This window comes from Panthera uncia (genome assembly GCF_023721935.1).
Source record: "Panthera uncia isolate 11264 chromosome B2 unlocalized genomic scaffold, Puncia_PCG_1.0 HiC_scaffold_24, whole genome shotgun sequence".
Taxonomy (NCBI): domain Eukaryota; kingdom Metazoa; phylum Chordata; class Mammalia; order Carnivora; family Felidae; genus Panthera; species Panthera uncia.
Window position 1 is genome coordinate 71,725,191 of NW_026057580.1, and position 14,718 is coordinate 71,739,908.

The following is a 14,718-nucleotide window of genomic DNA, read 5'->3' on the forward strand; positions in this document are numbered from 1 at the left end:
ACAGAGACCTGTGATGTTCCTGAAGGGTAAAGTCAATATTATAAAAAATGTCAATCTTACACAAATTGATTTTCAATTTGTATAACTTTACATAATCCCATCAAATATGTAGACAGAAAATGTTTCTGGAATTAAAAGGTTGTTCCCAAATTTCATTTGGAAGAATATATGACTAAGAAAATTGACTTTTTAAAACAAAAGAACAAATATCCCTACCAGATATCAAAATACATCACAAAGTTATACTAATTAAAAAAATAGGGGTGCCTGGGTGGTGCAGTCAGTTGAGCATCTGACTCTTGACGTCAGCTCAGGTCATGATCTCAAAGGTTCTTGAGATCGAGCCCCACATCGGGCTTTGCAGTGACACCGTGGAGCCTGCTTGGGATTCTCTATCTCCTTCTCTCTGTGTCCCTCCCCTGCCTCACATTACCTTTCAAAATAAGTTCCAATTGAATTAATAATCACAACATTTTTAAAAATATAACAAACACGAGAAAAATATATACGTAATTTTAAGGGAGCAAAGTCATTCTTAAATAAGACAGAAGACCCAGAAGCCATAAGGAAAACAACAGACAGAAACTAAACTTTTATGCACAACAAAAGGCCACAAACTAAGTTAAAAGAGGTGACAGACTGGAAGAAAATATCTGCAACATATAACAGTAAGGAGGTGGGGCACCTGGGTGGCTCAGTGAGTTAACCATCCCATGCTTGATTTCAGCTCAGGCCATGATCTCACGGGTTCACGAGTTCGAGCCCTGTTATCAGGCTCTGCGCTCACAGTACGGAGTCTGCTTGGGATTCTCTCTCTGCCCTTCTCCCAACTGCATACATGTGCTCTCTCTATATACACCTAAAAATAAATAAACTTAAACAGAAAGGGGGTAAACTGCTGTAATACGTAAAGAGTATAAAGCTCCTTCAAATCAAAAATAAAAAGACAGTCTGATATAATTAGGTAAAAGAGTAAGAATGAGCAGAAGAAAAAAAAATGATAAAAAATGTGAAACAACACTGATCTTACTAGTTATTTCCCATCAAATTACAAAACACCGAACAACCGATATTATGCAGTTTTCACAAGGAAATGGGGAACCAGGCATTTTCATCACTGCTCACCTGACTATAAACAATCACATTTCTATAGGTCAATTCAGCAACATCATCAATATGCTATAGATTCTGATAACAAATCATAACCTTTGATGAAACAATATTACTTTGACAATCCATCCTGCAAAAATACCTACACATCTGGACAAATGTATATATGAGTATTAATAATATAATAGAGAAAAATTTAACACAGCTTACATATTCATCTGTAGGAAGAATTACTAAATACATTTTAAAAGTTCTATATGAACTCTGAAACGTGATGTGATGGCTAAGAAGAATGAGGTTTTTTCTTGGGCCGCCTGGGTGGCTCAGTTGGTTGAGCATCTACTCTTGATTTTGGCTCAGGTCATGATCCCGGGGTCCTTGGATCTAGCCCTATGTGGAGCTCTGCACTGAGCACAGAGCCTGCGTAAGATTCTCTCTCTCTCTCCCCCTCCACCCACTCCCTTGCTCTCTCTCTCTCTCTCTTTAAAAAAAAAAAAAAATGAGGTTCTTCTATTTGTACTCTTAGGGGAATTCTTCAAGATACAAAGTTTTAAAAAGAAGCCACAAAATAGAATACAAAGACTATACAGAATAATTTCATTCACGGTACTTACTCATGTACGTATCTGTGTGTGAGCATGAAAATAAACAGGAAAAAAAAGCTCAGAAAGATACAGCACGACCAGCTAACAGAAGGTAGAGGAATTTCTAAAAGAAGGAATAATGAAAGGGAATATTTATATTCTTTCGCTTGTTAAAAATTGTAGCAAGCAGGTATACCTTTTCTCATTAAAAATTTTTATGGATGTTATGCTAAGTGACATAAGTCATATAGAGAAAGACAGATACCATATGTTTTCACTCTTATGTGGATCCTGAGAAACTTAACAGAAGACCATGGGGGAGGGGAAAGGAAAAAAAAGTTAGAGAGGGAGGGAGCCAAAGCATAAGAGACTCTTAAAAACTGAGAACAAACTGAGGGTTGATGGGGGGTGGGAGGAGGGGGAGGGTCGGTGATGGGCATTGAGGAAGGCACTTGTTGGGATGAGCACTGGGTGCTGTATGGAAACCAATTTGACAATAAATTTCATATTAAAAAAAAAATTTATGGAAAAATAGGAGTTACCAAGTGTAGTATTTTTATTAACATAGCTCCCACCTTATGCAGAGCTACTTGGTCATATATTAAGCCTGCAGTGACAAAGTCTAGAGTTTTCTTTTGTGACACATTCATTTCTTTTCCTTATTTTTCATATTTATGTGAATAGCTCTAGTTTTTATAAGGTTAAACTAATACAGAAGCTTAACTTCTAATACTGAAACCTATAACACTGAGTACAGGCCTCACCTAAAAGGCTGTATTTCTTCCTAGAGGAAACAACAGCTCCAGAGGGCCACTACCGCTATGACACCTTCGGGACAGCCATGCTCTGGGCTGGACATCAACCCTGAATCACGTGACACTGGTGCCTCTGCAATACAGAGAACAAGATTTGAAACTGATATCCAATCTTCTACGAAATTCCAAGGTTGTTGCTCTGTAAGGGAAAGGGAATGTTTAAACCCAGTTGCCAGGCCTCTGAGATCACTTTTTGCTACGTATTTGCAGGGCACTCTAGGGAAAATTTCTTCACCTTCCCCGGCCTCGGTATCTCTCCCATCATTGAAATGGTATCAGCGCTGACCTCACAGAGCTTGGACCCAAAGCTAAGTGTATTTGATTCCAGAACTCTTAACTGCTCCACTAGACAGAGCCCTGCCTCCAGCCATATTCACACATTTCACATTTTGTAATCATAATGACAGTCATGATCACTGTGAGGATTGCAATTGTTGAAAAATTATCTCTTTTTAATATTTTTTTTTCTCAAGATTGGAAGAAAAAACATGCAAAAATAAAATTTGCATAAGGATAACAAAATATTGCCCAAAGAAATCCAGGGTACAAATAAAGTTAACAGATTGCTGCTAACAAGATTTTTAATTGGCTCTCAGGAAAAAAAAAAAAAAAAAAAAAGGAGCGAGACAGAGAACCTGAAGAAAGCTCATTATTCTTTCTGGACTTTCTATGAGGAGGGTGGGATTTTAAAAAGACTAATGGTGCATATTTTTCTAATTGTCCTTTACCCTGACTCTCTCTGCTGGCTTTCCCAACGAAGACCGGATGAGATGTCCAAGGAGAGAGGACAAAACCACCACTTATATTAAACAACTCTGGTTTGTAGGATATTTAAGGAAAAGCATAGATTAAGAAAAGATAGAAGGAAAGCAAAATGTGGGGATATGGCATTTGCTTAATCATGTAGAAGTCTAAACATTAATTAAAATTGACATTAATTAAGAAATATAATCCCACTTGCTTCATGAGAGCCGTTGGCTGGCTGGAAGAAAAAGACAACTACTCACATGGAATCGCCCATTCTACTACAGGCCTTCTAGGGCCTTCTGTAGTCTCTTGTCAGCTTCTCCCTTTGGGAATTCTGGGAATTCTCCCTTGGGAATTCTGCCCAAGGGAGAGGTTGAGAAATGGCGGGTTCACTGCAAATCCTTACTTTACAAATAAGTACTTAATAACTGTTCTGCTGATAGATGCTTTGATTATTTATTTTCCTTCCAAATCTATTCAGGGTTTTTTTACCAAATCCCCTTTTTCCAAGATGAGAAGAAAACCCAGTATTTATTGAGAGCTTACTTACTAGGTGCCACCTCTAGCTGTCACATGTGTTACCTCAGAATATTCATTGTCTCTCCTATTTTTGTTCAAATCTCAACAGAAAACTTCTTACAAAGCACACCTTAAAACAACGATGATAATAAGACATTATCTTAACAACTCTTTAAGAGAGGAATTTTGATCCACATCTTACAAAGGAGGAAACTTGGGTTCAGGAAACTGAGTCAACTGTGGAAGGTCACAACATAGCTACCAACAGAACCTGAAATTGAACTCTTGTCCTCAAATCCTGTAGTCCTACTACACCACAGCTGTTTCATGCTGGGAGTGGTAAATTCTCTAAAGACAAGTAGTAATTTTAGAGACAGCCAAAGGCACGGTGAATAAACCTGTATTTTGAAACTTAATTGAATACTGAAATGTTTAATGTACCTAGAAGGTGTTAGTGTTATTAAAGTCAGTGTTCAAAGTGGGTGATAGAGTACAGTAATAAAAATCATCATCATATAGTATAATTATGAAGTATTAAGACAGAGTTAGTTTCTCATGTGGCTTATAAGGTCCACCCCAAAGAGAAATTTTCCCCAGACTGATCTGAAGGTTGGCATTGGTCTGATGGCTTCTGATAAAGTGATAAAGTGAACTGCTTGTTCCTATAAGTGCTAATATAATGACAACGGAAATCAATATTTTAAAAATTTTTTTTCAGTGTTTATTTTTGAGAGAGAGAGAGAGAGAGAGAGAGACAGAGTGTGAGCGGGGGAGGGGAGAGAAAGAGGGAGACAGAACCCGAAGCAGGCTCCAGGTTCTGAGCTGTCAGCACAGAACCTGACACGAGGCTCTAATGCATGGACAGCAAGATCATGACCTGAGTCAAAGTTGGGACGCTCAACCCACTGAGCCACCCAGGTGCCCCTAGAAATCAATATTCTTAACTTCATATTTTATCCTGTTTATGCATAACCATACACTCATAATTATATTATATATTATAATATATAATGTACTACATAAACAGTATCTTATATAACATATGTGTGTATATAATATGCAATATAATACATAACCATACAATGACATTAACTACATTTTAATATGTTTCATGAAATAGTCCTGACGACTAATTAAGGGCTTAATAAGTTCTTACATAAGAATTAAATGAAAAAATATGGAAAAACAATATAGGCAGATATTTGCCTATATTGTGTCAAGTTTTTACTGTTTTCCCTTACTAAATTGAATGAGTATTTTGATTGTGTCAATAAAAAGACAAATTGAAAATCAAATTATTTTTTAAAGAGTAGTGACAATGTCTACATTAAAAAAAATTTTTTTAAAAAGGGGTGCCTGGGTGGCTCAGTCAGTTGAGCATCCAACTTCAGCTCAGGTCATGATCTCCCAGCTCCTGAGTTTAAGCCCTGCGTCAGGCTCTGGGCTGACAGCTCAGAGCCTGGAGCCTGCTTTGAATTCTGTGTCTCCCTGTCTCTCTGCCCCTCCCCTACTCACACTCTGTCTCTCTCTCCCTCAAAAATAAATAAACATCAAAAAACAAAGTAATGACAATATCTACAATATAACAGTTCTTTGTTTGCTTATTATGGGGTACTCTCAAAACATCACAATGATAATAATACAGATTTTGTAACTTCAAAAGCCACAGATATTTTTTGCATCTGGTGAAAAGAATATAAAACAAATGTAGAGAAAATCACTATCTCTTTTAGTCAATTAATGGACAGAGTATAGTTTAAACTCACTAGAAATACTTAGGACATTTAAAGTACAGTGGGAAAAAAACAAGAGGCCCAGCCAAAAAAAAGTGTTAGTATGAGAAAATGAAATGCTGAGAACATGAAAAAATATTTTGAGGGGCACCTGGGTGGCTCAGTCGGTTGGGCATCTGACTTCGGCTCAGGTCACTATCTCACGGTCCGTGAGTTCGAGCCCCGCGTCGGGCTCTGTGCTGACAGCTCAGAGCCTGGAGCCTGTTTCGGATTGTGTGTCTCCCTCTCTCTCGGCCCCTCCCCCATTCATGCTGTCTCTCCCTGTCTCAAAAATAAATAAACGTTAAACAAATTAAAAAAAAAAAAAGAAAAAATATTTTGATCAAGAAGAAAAAACCTGTCTTAGCTACACAATCGGGAGGAAATGTCTATTACTTACCAATTGCTATTTTTTCTTCTCTACCTCTTGGGGGACATTTTGCCCCTCCCGGTGCAACTACTGCTGTAGCTGAGTCAAATGCACAAACCTGGAAAAGGACATAGAAAGTTCAAAATTATGATTCTCTCCTCAGCAGAAAGGGAGATCAGTTCACACTCCCCTTGAGACCTGCTCCTTTTTAACGCCTAAGGCAAGAAGCTGGTAGAGAACTGGTTTCTTAAATTGTTTGAAATTATGAAGTATCATTAAGTTCTTCAATCTTCTCTCTATAAAGTACATTAAATGGGGCTATACTAAGATCTTGTAATTACTAGTTCTTTGCCAGGAGGCAGATAAAACAATTGTAAGGGACAGCTTAATATATTGCTACTCAGTGACCCAAACTAGCCTCTGCCTAGAGATTAGAGGGACATGGGGCGCCTGGGTGTCTCAGTTGGTTAAGCATCCCACTTCGGCTCAGGTCATGATCTCGTGGTCTGTGAGTTCCAGCCCCGCATCAGGCTCTGTGCTGACAGCTCAGAGCCTGGAGCCTGCTTCAGATTCTGTGTCTCCCTCTCTCCCTGCCTCTCCCCCACTCACACTCTATCTTTCTGTCTCTCTCAAAAATAAATAAACATTAAAAAATTTTTAAAAAGAGAGATTATATGGACAGAATCTTGCTGATTTTTGATCAAGGGAGTTACAGGGGAGATGACTGTGGCATAGAAGGCCCTGGAGCAGGCAGACACTACCTACGAGGTAATTCAGACAAAAGAATCAAGAACCTTGAGCTTTGATTTTAGTTTGAAACTGAGAAGGGAGAAAATACCAGAGATGTTTGAAAGAAAAAAAAGCAACATAACTTGACAAGAATGATCCATGAGGTGTTCTGGGCTACAGTAAATCATAGAGTGAGAATTCCAGTCCTCTCTTTGCTATTTAACTATTTTTATATTTTGCAAAGTCAAATCAATGGTAATTTGAGTGGGAGAAAAGGCAACACAAGGGATCACGTGTTTAAAAAGATGGGAAAGAAAGATGGTGGCTGGGGAAAGACAGGTTTACAGGTTGCCCAAACAAGCAAAAATGTCAAGCTTTTAGTTTGTTAGGTAATTTTTGTTTTAGTTTTTACTTCTTTTTTTTAATTTTTTTTTAACATTTATTCATTTTTGAGAGTGAGAAAGACAGAGCATGAGTGGGGGAGGGGCAGAGAGAGAGGGAGACACAGAATCTGAAGCAGGATCCAGGCTCTGAGCTGTCAGCCCAGAGCCAGAAGCAGGGCTCGAACTCTTGGACTGCGAGATCATGACCTGAGCCAAAGTCGGACGCTCACCCAACTAAGCCACCCAGGCGCCCCTGTTTTAGTTTTTATTTCTAATTGGTAGTAGAGTGTTTAGCCATACTGAACCCTTCTGAGGTCTTATATCTGGTTCTGTTCTTTGCCTGGAAAATGTGGGAGAGGAATGATTCAAAAATGCCTCCAAGAAACCTAATGAAATTCTTTCAGAACGTGATGCTAATTTGGATGGAAAAATGATAACCTCAATTTGAGGCGGGGTTAAGAAATATACACACGGCAATGCCCAGCTCAGTAAGGGGGCAGCAGAAAATGAAGATCTGGGATTTGCGTTAGCTGTTAGGACAGGAAATGCTGACTGTAGTCTCATTGGCATAGAAGCAGTATTTGAAGCAATGAGAATAAAACTCAAAATCGATTACAAACATGCCGTGACTATCTTTTTTATTAAATATCAAAGTGGGATAGGAGTAGAAGGCATAAGCCCCTCGAGGGCAGAGACAGCAGGATGGGGCAGTGAGAAAGTCAACCCGTCCCTGCAGACCACAGGCACTGACTGATCTGGCCAGTTAAAGACAGGAGGACTTCAAGCAAATTATGTAACTCTCTTATAAGAGGGGATTAACTTAATTGGTATTTGAATTTACTGTAGGTATTAAATGAAATAATATATGCAAAACTGCTTTAACTTTAAAAATTTACACCTACAACCAAAATGTAAATCAAATTCCAACTGTGTCCTTAATGGAAGAATGCCTCATTGTCATCACCCCTCCATTTCCTGCTGAGATTCGCTTCCTTCCCAGGCACCCTTACCATCTTCCCAGAGCGACACTGTGAAGGTCTGTCTGTACCCTCTCACCTCTAATCTCATGTCCCAGCCACACGTCTCATGTGGATTTCCTTCCCAACTGTAACTTCCTCTCTGTAGTTCGACACACTCTTTTACCTACATTCCAAGTGACTTCACTCCCTTAAGCAGCACACACACTTTTGTCCCTACGGAAGGTAGAGGTAAATTCTGGGTGCAACCTAACCATGTTTTTATTCAATTACACACAATCTAATTTGTGGTGACTGTATTCTGGATAAAGTTACCAAGTATGTTTCCAGGGTCAAGAATCTGACCTGAGATTCTGTGTGTGTGTGTGTGTGTGTGTGTGTGTGTGTGTGTGTTTCTTTAAATGCAAATTCTCATTTTATGGATGTGGCCCTAGATACTTCTCTCGGGATGCATAAATAAAGTTTCATATTCTTTGGTTAATTTTTAGTGTCTCGGGCATTTTTGTAGCCTCCAAGAGAACTGGAAACGTCCCATAAAATTCTTATTCTCTCTAAGGCAGCATGGTATCCAGGGAAACAGTGTCACAGGCTTTGGAACTACCAAGAGCTGGATACAGAACCCAGCCCAGACCACTTATGAGCAGCAAAAACTCCAGCCTGTTATGTAACGCCTGGAGGACTTGGTTTGGAATACAATGGAAATAATGGTTTCTACCTTGTAAGATTACCTTGGGGATTCAATGAGGCAGAGTAGGCAAAGCACTACCCAGTGCCTGGGTTAAAGTAGATACTTAATAACTATCTGTTGAGCAAACGAGTGTCAGTGACCTTCTCAGTCAGCCCATCCGAAAGCCTAACAGTGTGCTGAACATACTTGAAAGATCCATCCAACTGGAGCAGACCTAACAGGTCTGGTTTAGCAGCAGCTTAATAAAAACTTGTCCATTTACAGATTGCAACAAGTGATTTATAATGGTTAAACGTACCCTTTAAAAAAAAAAAAAACATGACATTATCGTTTGAATAAAAATAAATGTTTGATATAACTCTATAATTTCAAGAAACACACAGTTCAATTACCTCATTCTAGGCAGGAAGTTAATCTACTTTTTAATATCAGAAAGTATTTATGGCTTTCAAATAACAATGAAAAATTATGCTTTGCATGGTTCCTACGCTATCACGCCTGAAAAGTCAACTTTTTTCCATATGAATTTTATACTGTCACTTCTGGTCGGCCAATTAATTAGGTAATTCTGTAAGACTAGAAACCTGATCTTTTTAATGTAAACTTTGATTGCTCTCTGTTAGTTGTCTGTTACCTTTGGAAACAAAGAGGAGATGGTAATTATCTCCCTCTCCCAACTCTGTTCTTTCATGAGATGATATGGAAAGTTTTCGGCCTACCCCTGGAGAGTAAATATTACAAATTCTAGGAAATGCTACTGTAGAAAAGCTTTGAGAATTTCTGGAGAAAACTTTTCCTTTAAAATTTTAATTTTTCCTGCTTTTTGTTTACCCTTCTATAATCTAGAATGTATCCCACCCTTTGGTAACTTTTTCAAATATAAAATCTTATGCTAATTGAACTGAGAGGCCTGAAGAGCAGTGACTAAAAATATACTCACACTTATAGTGGTTTTGTAGTAACCACCTATGTATCTGGAAGGCATTCAACATTCCAGAAACTTCATTCCTATTGTACAGGTATTAGTCCTTGAGTCTCCAGATCAGATAACCAGTGACACTGATGTTTCCTGACTATGCAAGAATCTTTCTATTTGAGTGGTATTGGACAGTTAATAAGGAGCACTAAAACAAAGCCTAAAGTTAAAGAAAGTTTCAGTATTCGGTACAAATGAAAAAAATTAATAAAGCTCCTACTACATACAAAAATATTTGGTCCCACTGCAATGTTACAACCAATTGAGACCTTATGAGAGTCCTAAAATCAGACACCCCTCAATAGACAATGGCTAACACACTAGCGGTATTTCACTTTTCAAACTTGCTTAGCATCAATTTCCAAATCTGTAAAATGGAGATAACAATATGAGTCCATGGGGTTTGTAGTTAGAGTGAAACACAAGCCTAGCATAGGCTCACACAGTGCAGTGCCTGGCACACAGTAAATTCTCTTCCCTTTCTCTTTAAGTTTATACACATCTGCATGAAATCATATAGGATTAACCGTAATGGAGCATTATGAGCTCTGAGTCATTTTAATCCATATTTTACTTCTGTGCAGCTATTGACTGTATGGGTGCAACACAATTTGGACATAGGCTGAGAAAGTGAATGGCTGGTGATTTTAAAGAGGATTGTAATGGACACTATCGTTCAGTTAAATCATCATATGAGAAAGCTTGATATGCTGATGAGGCATCAGTAGGATTTATCAACCTCAAATGGGCACTCATGACTGCTCTGAAGTCTTACTGTGCCCCCAAATCTCAATCATATGTTTCCCAATCATCATTCCATACCTTCTGTAACACAATTAAACTCCAACTCTCCCTCACTCTTAGCTAATGACTCCAAGGACAAACAGAAACCACATCAGAAGGGAATTCTCCCATTTTTCCTTCTAGTAAATCTCTTCTTTCCCTTTTTAAGGAAAGGAACAGGGTCTCTCGAAAGCCAGTTTCTCAGCATGTGCCCTGTATCTCCATCTCCTCCTGTATTCTTAGGGAACCTCATCCCATTCATTACTCCTTTTCTCGCTTATATCTTACATATATCTACCTAGAGTAGAAAGGTCTACTGCATTAATTTCCGGAGCAGTCAACTTTGCTCTAATATCTTCCATTCAAGACAACACAACCCAAAACAAAAAAGCAGTATAGCATCCTTTCTAGCTACTACCCTGTCTCTCCACACTCTACCCCGTCAAATTTCATAAAGAAAGGGCCATTTATGCTGTCATCTTCTTCACCTACCATTTACTCGTAAACACTGAATCGGGATTCCATTCTCAACATACTGTAAAAGCTTCTCCGGGGCCTGTTACTCATAACTTCTGTAGTCTGTATACAGAATCCTGTTCTAAAGCCAGCCACATCCAATGGAAACTTTTCAGTCTTTATTTTATTTGACTTCTCACCAGCATTTTACAAAACTAACCACTACTCTTTGAAACACAATCTCCATTGATTTTTCCTGATGCCACATTTTCCTGGTTTTCTGTCTACTCCTTGGGGGTTCCTTCGCAGTCTTCTTTGCCAGCCAGGCTCTTTTTCTACCCAATCTCTCTCTCTCTCTCTTTTTTTCTATTCATTGTTTTATTATTTTATTTTATGTTATACTATCAAATTCTTTTTTTTTTTTTTTTTTTTTTTTTTTTTAGCTCTTTTGAGATATAACTGGCTAATCTCTACCCAGCCTCTTAAAGAGGTTACTCAGGGTGTGATTCTGGAATCTCTTGCTTTTCGCATGTTCTCAGACTTGACTTCAGAAAATATTTATACATGGAATGGCCACAAATCTATATATATTTATATTCCAAACCAGTCTTTGAGCTCCAGATTCTTATATCTGCACATTTAATTTTTCCACTAAGATGTTTTACGAGCATGTCAAAATATGTCCAAACTAATCACTTGAGCTTCCTCCCAAACCCATTTGAACCCTTCCCTCCTCAGGAGCTTTGCTATTTTGTCCATCTGAACAAAACTCTCCAACTCTTTACCTAAGTAAAGCCTACTTTCCCTTAGGTTTCCACTGACATGTCACTGCTTTTTTTTTTTTTTACATTAAAAAAAATGTTCATTTATTTTTGAGAGAGAGCAGGGGAGGGGCAGAGAGAGACATGACAGAGGATCCTAAGCAGGCTCTATACTGACAGCAGAAAGCTGGATATGGGGCTCAAACTCACAAACCATGAGATTGTGAACTGAGCCGGAGTTAGACGCTAAACCGACTAAGCCACCCAAATGCCCCTTCAACATTTTTTTTTAGTATGTTTTATTTTAGAGAGAGAGAGAGAGAGCACACACATGCGGGAGAGAGACAGAGGGGGAGAGAGAGAGAGGGGGAGAGAGAGAGAGAGAGAGAGAGAGAGAGAGAGAGCACACACCTGCGAGAGAGAGAGAGAGGGGGAGAGAGAGAGAGGGAGAGAGAGAGAGAGAGAGAGAGAGAGAGAGAGTCTTAAAGGGGCTCCACGCTCAGTGCCCAACCGGATGCGAGGCTCAATTCCAGGACCCTGGAATCATGACCTGAACAAAAACCATGGAACACTAAGCCGTTCAACCGACTGAGCCACTCAAGTGTCCCTAAACGTCACTGTTTTAAAAGGGCCTTCTTTAACTCTCCTAACTAAATTAGACTATCCTATAGCACCCTGCATCTCCCTTCAGAGCACATATGACCACTCACAGTTATAAACTGATTTGCAATCTCAGTGTTAGATTCTGCCATTTCCCTTACTTTTCTCTGGCTCCCCCCTCCTCACGACACTTCCATGCTTCTAACATTCCATATAATTTGCTTATTTATAGTTATGAAGTTTTGTTTTTCTCTCCACTCTGGCATGTAAGGTCCGTAAAGATTTCTTGTCTCTTTTGTTCCCTGATACGTTCCAAATGTCCGGCACATGCTAGAAATTCAATAAATATCTGTTGAATGAATGAGAGACTATGTCTGTTTTGCTACTCACTATATTCCAAACTAATCAATTGCAATGGAATTGAAGTTCAGGTACTATAAAATCTAGGATGAAATATGGAGCACAACACCATAAACACAGTAGGATCTCATGCCCTGTGAATGAATGAAAGCTTTCGAATGAAAAAGGCATAGTTAATTTGGAATCTAGACAACGGTCCTCTTTACTATTTTTTGTTTGTTTTAGCACACAATCTTTTGTTCTCTTTCTCCACATTCTAAGAAGTTTTAAGAGATAATAATATGAAGCCAGAGCTCCATGAGAGGAAAGACCATGCCCTTGTCCTTCTGGTGTCAGCTGATGTCTAGCCCTCTTCCTGGTACTTAGCAGCAGCTGAATAAATAAATAAAATAGGAACCAATGAGGGGAACTACCCAGTGAATATGTGCCATCAGGTGAAGGCCAGACAGCACCAGGCAGCAGTGGAAGAAGCTGGGGACTTGGAATCAAGGGGGTGAGCTCCATTGCTGCGTCTACCTTCTGACAAAATCTCGCAACTTCCATAGGCTTGGTTTTTCACCTGGTGGCGGGGATGAAACTAGAGGATCTACTAAAATGTAAGCTCCCTGAGGGTAGGGACCGCATCTGTCTTGTTCACTGATGTGAAAACAAGGCCTAGATCGGTATGTGTGGCACAGAGTAAGACCCCCAAGAATTTGTGTAAATATCTCTAAACATTCCTTCCAGTGCTAACAATTCAAGGGAAAAATAACTTTGAGGTATTCTAAATAAACATTTCTTTTGCTAGAATCATATACAGATTACCATCATCTTAGAAATAAAGAGCCTAGTCCCTGGTGAAAAAAATACAAAAAAAAAACAAAAACAAAAAACAAAAACCTGTTTCCTCTCGGTGAGTTGGTTACGGGGATTTACCTGTTTTACATTTTCACCGTGCATTCTGGGGTTCTTTAATTATATTTAGATAAATAATCATATTTGTACACTTAGCGTTTGATCTGGAACCTTTAGCTCTGGGCGCGAGAACACCCAACTCCTGAGGGACTGTATACTCACAACTGTGCAACTTGTACTGGTTCCAGTCTTGCTGGCGGTCCTTCCCTGCCATTATGTAGTTTCCGAGGCAGGATGGGCTCTTGCCATTTCTCAGCCCTTTCCTTCCTCACCCTACCTCTGCCTTCACCCCTCTCTCCCATTCGAGGCTTTCCCCTTGGCTGGCCCGACGCAGGGAGAGGTCAGGAGAAACTGCCCCAGCGCTCAGCGCCCCGGGCAGCCGCAAACCGCCTCCCCCAGCCAGTTACTGCGGACCGCCGGCTCTCCGAACTACGCTCTACACGCGCTTTCGTATCGAAAGGAAATCGTGTTTTCTACCGTAAACTAGGGACCGCTGGTGGGGCGCGAATCTCTGCGTCTACACTTGTTTTCTAGCCCCGGAGCGGCTGCGGGAATTGATTGGTTCCCTCGCGCCCCGACGCTTGGGGTCCCCCCGCGCACCGCCTGGACCCCGCCCCCTCGCGCGGCCATCTGCTACGCTGTCTGTCTGACTGTCTCTCGCTCTGCCTCTCTTTCCCCTCCACCACTCCCTGACCACCCCCCCGGCTCCGCCCCTTTCCCCTCCCCCCGTCCGGGGCTCCGAATCTTTCGTGGCCGTTGCCAGGGAGACAAGCCGATACCAGGCAAATAGGCATTCGAGAAAGAAAAGGGGGGAAAGCTACACGGCAGTCTGGTAACAAAGGAGCAATAAAAGCAGCCCCCAAATGGAGGGCTGAGGACGCGTCTGCGAGAAAATCCGAAAGCGAGCTAGCAATCCCCCCAAGTTAAAACTAGGAGGGGGATGCAGAGGAAGGGGCATGATTCACGTTGGGGGTGGAGGCTAGCAACAACCTTAAATGAGCTTTTGGGAATCGCCTGGATGGTGGTTTTGGATCAGCCCAGCTGGGTTTTCAAGTTGGAACTCCGCTAATACAAGAAATTCGCGTCCACTTCGGCGGCTGGGGGCTTGGGCCAGGCCAGCGGGCTCCCTTAAGGGTGATAACATGTTTGGCAGGATACACTTCTACGGAAACGTCTTTCCATCAGCTCTGGGGA

At 40.3% G+C, this 14,718-nt stretch overlaps 1 long non-coding RNA gene across 1 annotated transcript; it reads right to left on the reverse strand.

Moving 5' to 3' along the window:
• Positions 1–2,401: 2,401 nt before the first annotated feature.
• Positions 2,402–14,151, reverse strand: LOC125938815 (uncharacterized). Its single transcript, XR_007462828.1, has 3 exons — positions 13,687–14,151; positions 5,948–6,035; positions 2,402–2,582 (listed from the first exon to the last, which is right to left on the reverse strand). It is a non-coding gene; the product is annotated as an uncharacterized LOC125938815 (long non-coding RNA).
• Between the last annotated feature and the right edge of the window lie 567 nt (positions 14,152–14,718).